The 12,373-nt window shown below is 40.0% G+C and overlaps 1 long non-coding RNA gene across 6 annotated transcripts in view; it reads right to left on the reverse strand.

Annotated features, from left to right (window-relative positions):
* LOC119852110 overlaps nucleotides 1-12,373 on the reverse strand; it is a 326,795-nt gene that overhangs the window by 57,532 nt on the left and 256,890 nt on the right. The window contains exon 6 of one of the 6 annotated variants that reach the window (XR_006278976.1): nucleotides 22-361. The exons of the other annotated variants lie outside the window; for them this stretch is intronic. This is a non-coding gene — a long non-coding RNA (uncharacterized LOC119852110). The remainder of the gene's footprint in view (nucleotides 1-21; nucleotides 362-12,373) is intronic. 6 annotated transcript variants of the gene reach the window in all.

The raw sequence follows: 12,373 nt of genomic DNA on the forward strand, positions 1-12,373 counted from the left end.
TATTCGCCCCCTCGGGTGTACCAGCATCCAGGGGTCATCCTCAGTCTCCCCGGGATACTCTGCCAAGGGTAGCGGTAGCAGCTCCTCAGCGTCAGGAGTGGCAGGGCTCTCTGGAAGCTCAGGCAGGTCTTCTAGGCAGCAGCAGTTCTCCTTGGTGTCCCACTCCAGCAGCGGGGAAGAAGCGTCTGTCTCCTTCTGCAGCTCCCTCTTGACAGAGCTGCTGGGCCAGCCTTTTATACTTCCTCTTTCTGTCCCGCCGCTTTGCTTCCGGCGTGCGGAGCGTGGCCCTCCTGGTTCCACCCACCAGGCGACCTGCAGTGTTCCCTCCGCGTCCACCTCTGAGAGAGGCCATGCAACATCACTACAGTGGGATAGCAGGAGAAATAGCTGTGCATTGTGGTGTTTGCTTTTACACCAGCTATTTGAAATGTGAACAGAAAATGATCACAGACATTTTTAAATGTAGTACAGCAAATAATTGATTATGCAAATATAACCTGTTGTAGCACGTGTGGTATTCTTACTAACTCTGCCACCCAGGAAAATATACATGGAAATCTACTGGCATAGTACTTTAATTCATGAACTTAGTGCCATAAATTAATGTCTATCATCTTATGGGTTAATTTGCAACCATATAGTGATTTGCAAGAACAGTAGAATCAAAGAATCAAAAACAAAATATGCACAGAATGCCAAATATGATACTTGTAAATGTAAGCATTCATTCATTCATGCATTCATTCATTCAAACACAGAGGATTCACTCATTTCACTCATCAATCAGATTGGTACATAAGATAGCTGTGTGTGTGCAGAGGGCAAAATTTCAAAATATTTGTTTATTTTTAATAGCACAGGTAATGATAATAGATAATAAACTAGGGCAAAAAATTAAGAACAATTATTTCTTCTAGTTTTCACCCTAGAGGGAAAAGATATTTCCCTTTGCCTGAAATGTCTCTTGGAAATATTTTTCTTTAAATGAAACATTCAGAATTGTATGTTTTTGAGAAGTGAAGCTGATGGTTAAAAATAGGGAGTGGCAATGTAGCAGAAAGCCCTTTTAGCCTTGCATATTGAAAGAGCCTTACCCAAAATTCCTTCTCTTCTATTATCCCTGCAACGGCCCATGAACTTTTCAAAAACTGCTGCTGAAGACAGCTTGGGGAGGCTTTTAGTACTATTAGCATATTACTTACTGCTTTCCAAATGCATGAAAAGTGACTTGCATGAAAAAAATCATTCCAATAGTATTTGCAGGAGGGACCAGTTGTTCTCATCCATTCAAACAAACTTGAGTACACACTCCTTCAGGCTTTATTATCCAGTCTACTAAACTACCTCTAACAATTGTAGGATCTTTAAAATAATTCAGTTCAATGAACAAGATCTACATTTTACAAGAAATTTAAGTCTGTTTATTCTAACAAGGACTCTAAACTCAGTCTAAAGGCAAGCTATCAAACTTGGCAACATGAGGTTTACCATAATACAGGCTCAAGTTCAAGGCTCCCTTCAACCCCAATTAATGATGGTATTTCACGAAATGTAACCATATGCCAGCAATCCAAGCCTGAACCCAATTTCTCCACTAGCAAAGCTTGAATGAATTCAAATCCCTCAATCCTGCCATTTTTTTTTTTTTGGCTTTAACAACTGATTTGAAAGGCTTTTTGAGATTCTACTTTTCAATCAACATGTGATCAACATCAGTAATGACTGGATGATCAGCCACAGAATCCATAGTCATTGGATACATGTAGCCTTGCCAAATCCCACACACCGCTCACCCTCCGCAAGTCATATTTTGATGATCAATTAAAATACCACTCTAGTTCTTTTCCATGATCAACTGTCATTATAGAAAAGTGCAAATGAATAGATGTTGTGCCTGGGTTGATAAGTTTTCATGACAATTTTTCAAAGCTACTTTACAGTTATATATTAAGTCTCAAAAGTATACATACACATTGTTATGTTGTATTTAAACTGATAAAAATAAATGTTAGTGTTATGCTCTTTGCTGATCTTTGCAGGATGGCTCCTGTCAGCTTTCTGTGGGCACCCAGCCTCTGAAACTGAATTACAGAGCAACAAGGTGTCTGCTTGAAAGATCAAAGGGACATTGAAATAAATCGTGCCATAACAATTACTGATAATAATTATAATTATTAACACACACACACACACACGCACACACACACTTTATTTCTCTAATGTCAGTCCTGGAAGCCTAGGCATTAAGATATGGCAGTATGCTTCAGTGTGTTGTTATTTGTTAATCAATAAAATGCTCCCAGTACAAAAATCTCTGAGTGCAAGTACAATACCCCACCTCCCAAACACTACATAAATCATGCTGGCCAAGCAAAATAAGAAACACTTACAAAATAAACTAAACACCCACATCCACAGGTAAAGGCCAGCTGGGTTTACACCGTGCCATGAAGTTTTGATGATGAAGATGATGAAGAAGACGACGGCCACCTACACAACCCTGACTCTGCTGGATCCCTGATCAGCTGAAATCCAGTATCAAGAGTTCTCCATGAAAATGTACTGGGCCACAGAGTTAAATTACTGAATGTTAGCGCAAGTACCTAAAAGCTGGCATTTCCACACTGATGAACAGAGAGAGAAGAGGTCTTTCAGAGACCTAGGATCTATGCTATATAGGCTGCTGTAGTTCCAATGAGAGAAACAACTAAACAATCTTCCTCCCAGACTTTTTCTTTACAGACCTTCCCATGGGTTTAAAAGTGTCTCTAGGCCCCAATCTGGGCTTTAGAAAGTTCTTCCCCAGCCTTCTTTAGGCTCTCCAACTCTGTAGTCTCTCTTTTAGGGCTCAATTAGTTTTCTTCCCCTGAATTTAGAGGTTTATATCCACCACTTCCAGATGTCACTATATAAGAACTCAGGCCCCCTTCTCTTCTGGGTTCCGGTCCAGGAACCCTATATATTCAGTAACTGCCCAATTCACTTGACATGATTGCATCACTTTTTCCCTGCATCACTTCCTTCATGGCCTGCTCAGTTCTAGGCTTCTTTACAGACTTTCCCAGCCTGGACACTTCTCCACTCCTCCGGGCCCTCTTTCGGCTATCCTCCAGGCTTCCTGTCTGGAGAACTTGGCCCAGGTTGTTTGCAAATCTAATTTCCTTCATGCTGAGCTCCAGCTACTTCTTATATTGTCCACTCAGAGAGTCATATTCCTAGTCTCTTGAACCATCAATCATATGCTCCAGCTGATGACTAAAATTAAAAAAAAACTCCTGCCTTAGAGGGACTGTGTCCCTATAACAGACATCCTGGTCTGCAAATGTCACCCCCTCCCCCCAAAGGACCAATGCCTTGTTACAGGGGGCCACCCTGCCATAGTTTCAACTTACAAGCATCGCTTATATCTTATCTAGGCAGGACTCCAGCTAACTTGGTCTCATCTAATCTACGATTTAGGCCAAGTTCTTTGAAAGCAAAGATCTGTCAGAATTTGATACAATAAAGAGAAACAGAGGCATGTTTTCTACATAATTATCTCACTAATTCATCGCACTATTTCAACAAGCAGCCTCTCACACCCGGGGCTCTCTCAGAGAAAGAAAATAAGGCAACAGGTCCACAAACAGGTCAAAACCCTTCTGGTTAACAACAATTAAGTCTTTTGGCAGAGCCAAAAGTACAAGCACACCTGATCTTTCTTTCACAGGATGAGCTCAACCACCAAAAAAACTAGTGCAGTCTCATGCAAGACCCAGGCTGAAAGCAAGAGTGAGAGAAACCAAGGAAATCTGGAGGTCTCTAGAGATGATATCAGATCCACCTTGCCACAGTCTTCCCAACCTGCAGCAGAAAGAAAAGATTAGAAACAGAGCGACAAATGGCAAGACTGGCGTCAAAGAACCATTCATCTGACAATGGCAGCCTGTCCTTCCACAGGATTTAACTGTAATCTAAATTTACAAAATACCTAGTTTTATCACAACACATCTGCTTTAAACATACTGTTTTAATATCAATAATGAATGTTTTTGATAATATCCATTTTTAGTTTTTTGCTATATAATTTTAAAATTCCGGCTTTGCTGCCATCTTCCTGGCTTTCTTATTGTTCTGTCTGGCTACTGAGACAGTTAAGATGGGATTAAGCATGTCAATGCAAGGGATGGGCACTGGAAAGGGGAGGAAGAGAGAAAATGAAAAGACCACAGCCTGTGCAAAGCAGAGCATAGTTTTGTGGTTGCCAATCTTCAGTGCATCTAATAGGATCAATTATTAAATTATTCATGTCCTTTGAACCTCATGGGTTATGATCTAAACAAGAATATACCCTGTCTCTGATATTCACAGATGTGCAGATGCTGAAACTGTAAGGCTCATTCCCTCACTTGAAGGGAATCAAAACCCCCTGATGACACCTGGTGCACATTAAAGCCAGCTTTGATTTCAAAGTTAGAAATCTAGGGGAATTCCAGGGGGTCATATTTGTCAGGTCACACTTTCCCCTCCAAATGTGGCTTTCCTTTCATATTTTCATTAACAGTATCAACCATAACAAATATTCTTCTTCTCTTTTTTTAGCTCTTCCTGCCATCTGAACCAGCCAGTTCCACCCTAATTGTGTGGAAAACCTGATTAGGAAACATACCTAAATTGTATGATGAAGTAGCAAAACAGACCTTTTAAAGCCAATCACACTGTGACCCTGTGTGACCACCACATGGCTATTCTCCTATGTTGAGAACTGCTTGAGCCCAGAGAACAGCACTTGTGGAAAGTTATCATAAACATTTGGAACGCACCTTCTGCTCTTTCTACATGTTTACTGCATGAATGTGGCTTTGGCGTATGAAAAGTGAAGACACCGAGCTACTCGCAAACATAAAAACACAGGAATAGCCAAACTGAATCAGACCAGTGGTTCAACCAGTTTGGCATTCTGTCTTCAAGAGTGGCCAATTCCAGACACTTCAGAAAAAATGATCATTACCAGAATATCCTGTATTTGTGGCCCTAAACATGAAAAAATTTAATTTCAAGGTTTTCGAAGTTCAGGGTCTTGAGTTTCTCTTCTGCAGCTGAAAACATACTACAAGAAACACAAAGTAGAGCACAAGCTTCTTTCCTTACTCTTCTCTAGGCTCTTGCTACTTTACTGCCTGTAACAAGCAAAGCACAGAACCAAGAATACCTTGGCTTGGCAGATCAATAATAGGCAAACTGTTTTTCAACTATTTTGTTAAAAATGTACACTGTCCATTTTTTACATCTCCATCTGTATACAATTCGGGATACTAAATGGTATCTTACATTTATTTATTTTTAAGGGATTGGGATTTGTCTTCTTTCTTCTAGTCAAAGTTTATGCATTTTTGCATGATTACTGATGCACCCTACCTGGCCACTATTTTACAACTCGCAGCCTCCAGCTTAAATGCAAGAAAAATCGCTGGACATTGTACTTCTTTAAAAAAAGAAAGTTTTCTCTTATTTGCTTAGCACATGCCCTTTACTCCTTCAGCTCTGTTTTGCAAAGCAGCAGCAGCAGCAGATATAGCAGCCAGTCACAGCAACTAGGGACAGAGCAAAAAGGAAAGGGCTCAACTGCACCTTGAAGGGTGGGACAGATGCATCCTGTCCCAGGAGCACTGGGAGGCAGCGTGCTACAGGCAGGCACAATACCTCCCACAGCTCCTATGGAGGTCTGCTGTTGTGCCACCCTTTCAGGGAGTGCAGCACATGCCCCCCTCCAAGCCCAGCCAGTATGGAGAGGGGTGACAAAGCCATGGCTCTGGCCCCACACTGTGATAGTTATCTACCTCGGATCACTAGCAACACTAGTCTGGAACACATCTTGCACTCCAGGGATCCAGTGCCTAAGGGTTCCTTGGATTTTCCTCCTCACTGTACACCTGAACATGTGCCAGGCACAATTTGTTCCCATGTTTACTCCTTATATATATTTGGGAAGGTGATTATATATTAATATCCCATATAAAATGATAGCAACAGATACAGAGCCAAATTCTTCTCTCATACATACTCATGTAAGTACAGAAGAACTCCACTGACTTCCATGGAACCAAATGAAGTCAATGGAATTACTCCAGATTTACATCAGTGTAACTTAACAAAGTTGGGCTCACAGTCTTCAGCACAATGTATTCCAGAGCAGGTAGAATTGGGTAAAGCCAGTTGCTCCATTTTGTGAGGGAGAATGTATATTTATTTCATTAAGTTAATTTTTATACAGCTTAGTGTTCATATGTCAGAAATTCCAAATCACAAAAATATGTTCATTCTGGATTCTTCTTATTTTGTGACTTAGAAATATTCATGGTCTCTTCATTCCAGTTTACAAAGGGAAGTTTCCAGACGTAGCACTGAGAGCATGTCACTGCTCCACATTCATTCAAGCATCGTTTTAGAAATCTTGGTCTGCTAAATATTTTCTCACACAGGCTGATCAGACCCAGAGTTCGGGGCAGTAATTTACTTTGATCATTAAAAGGAAAGAACAGAGTTGAACATTATCAGCTTTAAATAGAAAAGGCTGAATGTAAACTAACACAGCAGCAGTAGTCAGTCTATATTATTCACAATAATTAAAAAAGTCATTCACATCCATTCTGTGGCAGAAATTCTAGTACCCAAAGAATTAAATTCAGAAACTCTTTGAGGATTCCAGAAAGCATTACTCACTTTTTACTGTCATTGGCATAACATCATTTGCACAATCTTTTCTCCTGAGTATAATATCTGCTCTTTGTATCTCTCAGACTCTCGGCTTAGTTTTGCATATGGCTTTCCTCTCTCTGTGACATTTGCCCTCTGCCCCCTTTATGTATTTTAGGATTTGCTTTCCCCTCTGCAAAACTTGCTTTTAAGGCAATGGTGCTAGGCAGCTTTTTTTCTTGATGCGTCCACAGCAATGCACTGAAAGAACATTCTTCCACATATGTGAAGAAAGGAATAGTATAATTTGAACTCAAGAGTGTCTTCAAGTTTTATATCATGTATTTCATTCGCTATGTCAGTAAATAGGCCTGTTGTGTATAGATAAAGTAACAGACAGCAGTAGGTGATACACTGCAGTCTGACAGTCACATGATGAAGTCATGAACCCTCATGCACCTGCTCCAACGGTGCATGTAGTCTGAGGGTTTTCCCTGATTGATGTCGGTGTAACTGCTTTGCAGGCTGTGTGGGTGAAGGATGTGGGTTGGTTTTCTGCAGTGCACTGTTCTAAACTTCCATCTGACATTACATAAGGAGAAGAGAGACGGAGACTCTCACATGCCCACCCACACAGACAAACAGACAGATATAAAAATACATGACCTTAAAAGTCAGGAAACAAGCAAACAGGAGGAAGCATCTTTCTCACTAGTGAAGCAAATAAATCATAGATGAAAACACCATGGGCATAAAAACAACGAAGAGCTAACTCCATTCCTGATGGAACACCACTGATATAAATGGATTTACATTAGGGATGAGGCTGGCCTGTTACCTTTACAAGATTTGTTAGCACTCTCTACAGCTAGTGCTTTGGTCAAAATATTATTAATTTAACCCAGCTATTTAATTTGAGTCCATGCTACCACAGAAAACCAGAATACAACAACAATCCTGAACAACAACAACAAAATGTGTGTTTAAGTTTGGGCTGGTGCAGTGGGGGAACATCTGGAAACTAGAGATGAGCAAACTTCTAAAGTTTCCAACATCCAAAAGGAAGCTCTCAAGCTACTCTGGTTTTACAAAAAAAACTGGTTCACTCGTATCCCAAAAGGCAGCAGACCACTCAACAGTCCAGTATTATACACACCCCCTCTCTCTTTTAGAAGGCAGGAACATCTTTACGGTCTCCTGTACAAGGGCTAATGAATGTCACCATGCTCACCTGAAACATTTCCAGTAAATTACACTTAAATATCGTGGGAATACTCTGATTATTTTTTAAAAAAGGTGGGCTCCTGGAACTTCAGAAAGAAAGAATTCCTCCTGCATAACTCTTCTTTCACCTCCAGAAACACCTTCTGTCCTTGGCAACTCATGTGTTGTTCCATCTGCTCCAAATCCAGTTTTGTAAAGGCAAATTATTCGCTACACTTTTTTAAAAGAAAATTATTGTACTGCCCCAAAATAATATGTATATGTAAGTAAGTCACCTAACTCCCAACTCTATCCATGTTGTACATAGCTACATAGTTACCCAATTGAATATGGTTCCTTTTAATAAAGTTACAGTACTGGAAGAAACTGAGTCAATACAGCAGCTTGTGGCTGAGGTGAAGGGTATGAACAAAGGCTGTTCATAGAAGGCTGTGGATAGAAGTCTCCCAGAAACTTTGGAATTCACTCACAGAAATGTGCTGAAACTTTGGTCATGTGTAATTGTGAAAGAAAAGCCCGAAAGAGAGAGATGTGAGCAGAACAGAGATAGACCTGAACGCTCACTCCAGATCCAATCGCATTCCAACTGCACCCACTGTGCCAGAACCACATACAAGAGAGGTACATAGGCACTGCTACTTTCTATCATCCCTGGGCTGCAAATCACACAAAGGGAAAGGGAGGCAGCAGATGTAAGAGTGCTAGGTGCTATGTCCTTATCCTGGGAGCAGGTCCTTTCAGGGAAGTCAGGGACCAGCCTACCTGTGACTGGCTCCGCCAAGGAGAACGAGACAACCCAGAGTCAACTCAGAACAGTTAATTACCTAGGTGGCCGGGTGGGAGTTAATTAGTTAAGGAACACCTGGGTCATATAAAGGGTTATGAGGCCTCAGAGAGGAAGCCCCAGAACATAGGGAGGAATCTCCTAAGGAGAGGGACTTTGTAGAAGATCTGGTTAGAGAGCTCACCAGAAAAGGGGACCTCTGAAATGAGCGAGCAACAATTTTTACCCAAGCTCCCCACAAATCAGCACAGTTCTGTGTACCAACTATACAATCTGGTCCTAAATAATAATAATAATGTGTGTATAATAGACTCTCCAAGGTATATTAAAGCACTATGGAATCCTTGAGTATGGAGTTATAAGATTCTTGTCATTTTTCTTAATTTGGGGAATTTTCTTGGAATTATAGCTAGAGATATAGATCAAGATTTGACAAAGTGACCAGTAATTTTGGCTGTCCCACATGAGACAGTTCAAAGGGACTTGATTATCAGAGAATAGTTGCTCAGCATTTTTGAAATGCAAGTTGGTGTAGGAAGTTGGGCACCCAACAATGTGTGGCATTCACAGTCTTTTTTTGGGGGGGGGTGTTGTTTTTTTATCTTGGCCACATGAAGTATTTGCTGTGTAGAGACTTAAAATCCTGAACCACATTTACCCACACTAATACACCTGGAAGAAATAGAATTATTTAACTTTCATTTGCATCAGCAGTCTGCCAGTAAATATTTGGCAAGGGTTATGAAGCAGGTTATTGTAGATGCAATTCTGAAGCTAAGAAATGTAGCTTTTTCCATCTATTTTTCCTCACGCTGACTTCAGTTAGGCATAAAACATACTGATCTTTAGATGTGGATGTTACACTACATCAAAACCCTCAAGTCTTGTTTTGCAAAGTATAACAGAACTTCAAAAAGAAACAGTAAATGCTGGCTACTTTTTAATGATCACTTTTGTTTGTTGATTGTTAATGGGAAACCATTATACTTAATTCCTGGTGAAATACCTTGTCCTCAAAAGACTACTGCTCAAAAACATTATGTGCCATGATCTATCCACAGAGGAATTAACATAGCAGGATATGAACGCTACATACATCTGGGAGAAGATATATGAAAGGTAACAATTATTTTAAATGTCAGCAGCAAAGCCAAGGATTCTAAAACTTCAAACCAGAGGCTGAATCTGGACTGAACTTTCCTGGGTGAAGTAATAAAAATAATTGGCTTTGCATGCCTCATATTTTCCATGATCTTGAATCCATCTCTGTTGAATAATGATCAGCATTGGTGTGAAATGCCCATGAATAGATAGGTGAAAGAGAAAACAGAAGTGAAGTTCAATGTTAGAGAAAATAATAATAATAGTAACAACTGTTTAACAACTATGATAATATTTAGTTATCATAGTATTTTGCGTCTGTAGATCTCAAAGAGCTTTATACAGCAGAGATTAAGTATCATCTCAATTTAACAGACAGGAAAACTGAGAAACAGTGAGATAAAGGGACTTGTCAAAGGTCATATAGCAGGCTATTGGCAAAGCTGTAAATATGACCTAGGGTTCTTAACTGTAACGGCATTGTCCTACCTGATAGACCACAGACAGCAAAAATAGCTTATTAGTATATTAGTTAAAAACAATCACGCCTATATTTCCATCCATTTGGGTCTTCCTGATTAATCCAATAACTACTACTAGCAATGTATGGATTTTAGCAACAGAAATTCAGTGTTGCATTGCCTCTCATCTTGCCTTTAAAAGGACACTTCTACTTTTCTGTGGCTTTGTCCTGCTTCCTGCAACATCAGAACCCAGGGTGCAAAAAAGTCCCAAATTAAAATTTGTGCCAGGTAAATCATATTTTTCTGCATTACAACACTGTAAATGTATCATCAGACAAGATAGGAATGAATGATGTTCACCCACTTGAAAAATTAAAATGCTGACTTATTTTTTTCATGGGCTGGTATCCCCAAAGGTGACTAATAGAAACCCACTGTGGCAGTTACTAGCTATTGTCAAAGTGCATAAATATCACTTTGGTGCATCAAAAGCCTCAACAACCATGAAGCTGGACTAGGATCAGTCCCACTTGCAAGAATTTGCTCCAATCTGCTGAGCACTTCTTGGAAACAAGATAGACCACATACTCACTACTAGTCCAACACCTAGTCTGCTAAACACATAAGAACATTTGGCTTTGATACTTCTCCCATATGAAATAACCAAATGCTGCAATATCAGCAGAAGATGCAACTGAAAGCGCTCAAAAGGAATGCATGCTAAACAATGCTATAATTTTCAAACCAGTGTAGAATCTTATAATAAAAAGGTCTGTAGTTTGGAATTCTAATCAAAGGGTCTGGAAAACAGGCAAGCCCTTGGGCCTCATTGCCTTTGGGACTGATGAACTGTCACTGCTAGAATAAAATAAAAGGGTGGATGCTCTGTTTATTCTTCTACTAAATGGGGATGATGTTTACCTAACTCACAGTGGTGTTGTGAGTTTAATTAATATTTGTAAAGCACATTGAGTACCTATAGTAGTCATGAACTATTGCTATAGGATGTGGTGATATTTCAATTATGCACCACACACAGATACAGGCTGCTTCAGACTAGGAGATGGTAACCAACTATTCAGATACTCCACTCTAATTATCGGTTGCAGACCAACAGATCCAGAGACCCTCATTTTTCCAATGAATGCAAAATGTGAATCTGTGAATCAGCAGTTATCTCAAAATGTAATAGTCAGCCAGCCTCCAGTCACACTCCAATTCAACTCCCCACGCAGTCTTGCAAGGTTCTGACCAAGCCAGAAATTTCACCACTGAAATAGCAAACCTAAATGACGAAGCAGGGCATCTAAGTCGATATTAGATGAGCTAAGATCTCAACCACATTTTTTTTCCTTTTTAAACCTCTCCCCACTTCCACTCAGATTGACTTTAATATCTTTGAAATATCTAAGCAGAGAAGATCTCTAAAACATGTGAGGGGAGACACTCAGTAACTTCTACGTTATTTGTTTCTTTATTTTTCATGTGTAAAGTGATTCTTTTTAACAAAGGTGATACCCAGAGCAGGGGACAAGCAAGGTAAGAGTGGATGCCATGAAATTAAAATCCCTGACAGGACACAACACTACAATAAAGTAAGTTAACAAACACAACTGCATTTAGAGAAGCAATAAGAAAACGTATCTTATCCCTGAGTGAGAGTAACATCAGAGAGGTTAAAGTAAAAACTACAAACTAACACTTTCCTGCTAAGGAAAAGTCTTTGCAACTAATCAGCCTTGCTTGTATGCTTACTATTTGTAGCCTCCTATTTGTTCAGCTTTCCCCTCCTTGCAGTCATTCTAATATTTATACTATTTGGTCAGAATAAACCCCTGCATGGCATTTTGAGTGCAAGATCAGTCCATGAACCAGTCTCTCTGTGGAGGGATGCCAAGATTATTTGCTTTCCCATTATCTTTTAACCTTCACAATATGAATGCTCCCCCAGATCTCTCCTTTCCCCATTCTGTTGGTTTTAAGGAAGAATGAAGGGAAACACTCTCATACCCTCGCTCACGTCCCTTTGGGTAAGCCTTGACAGTCATGTTTTGACTCAACAGCTTTCAGGGAGAAGAAAAAGCAGCACTGACAAGAAATTTGTGACTTCCCAGCCAGGTTGTTT

This window comes from Dermochelys coriacea, chromosome 2 (genome assembly GCF_009764565.3).
Source record: "Dermochelys coriacea isolate rDerCor1 chromosome 2, rDerCor1.pri.v4, whole genome shotgun sequence".
Lineage (NCBI taxonomy): Eukaryota > Metazoa > Chordata > Testudines > Dermochelyidae > Dermochelys > Dermochelys coriacea.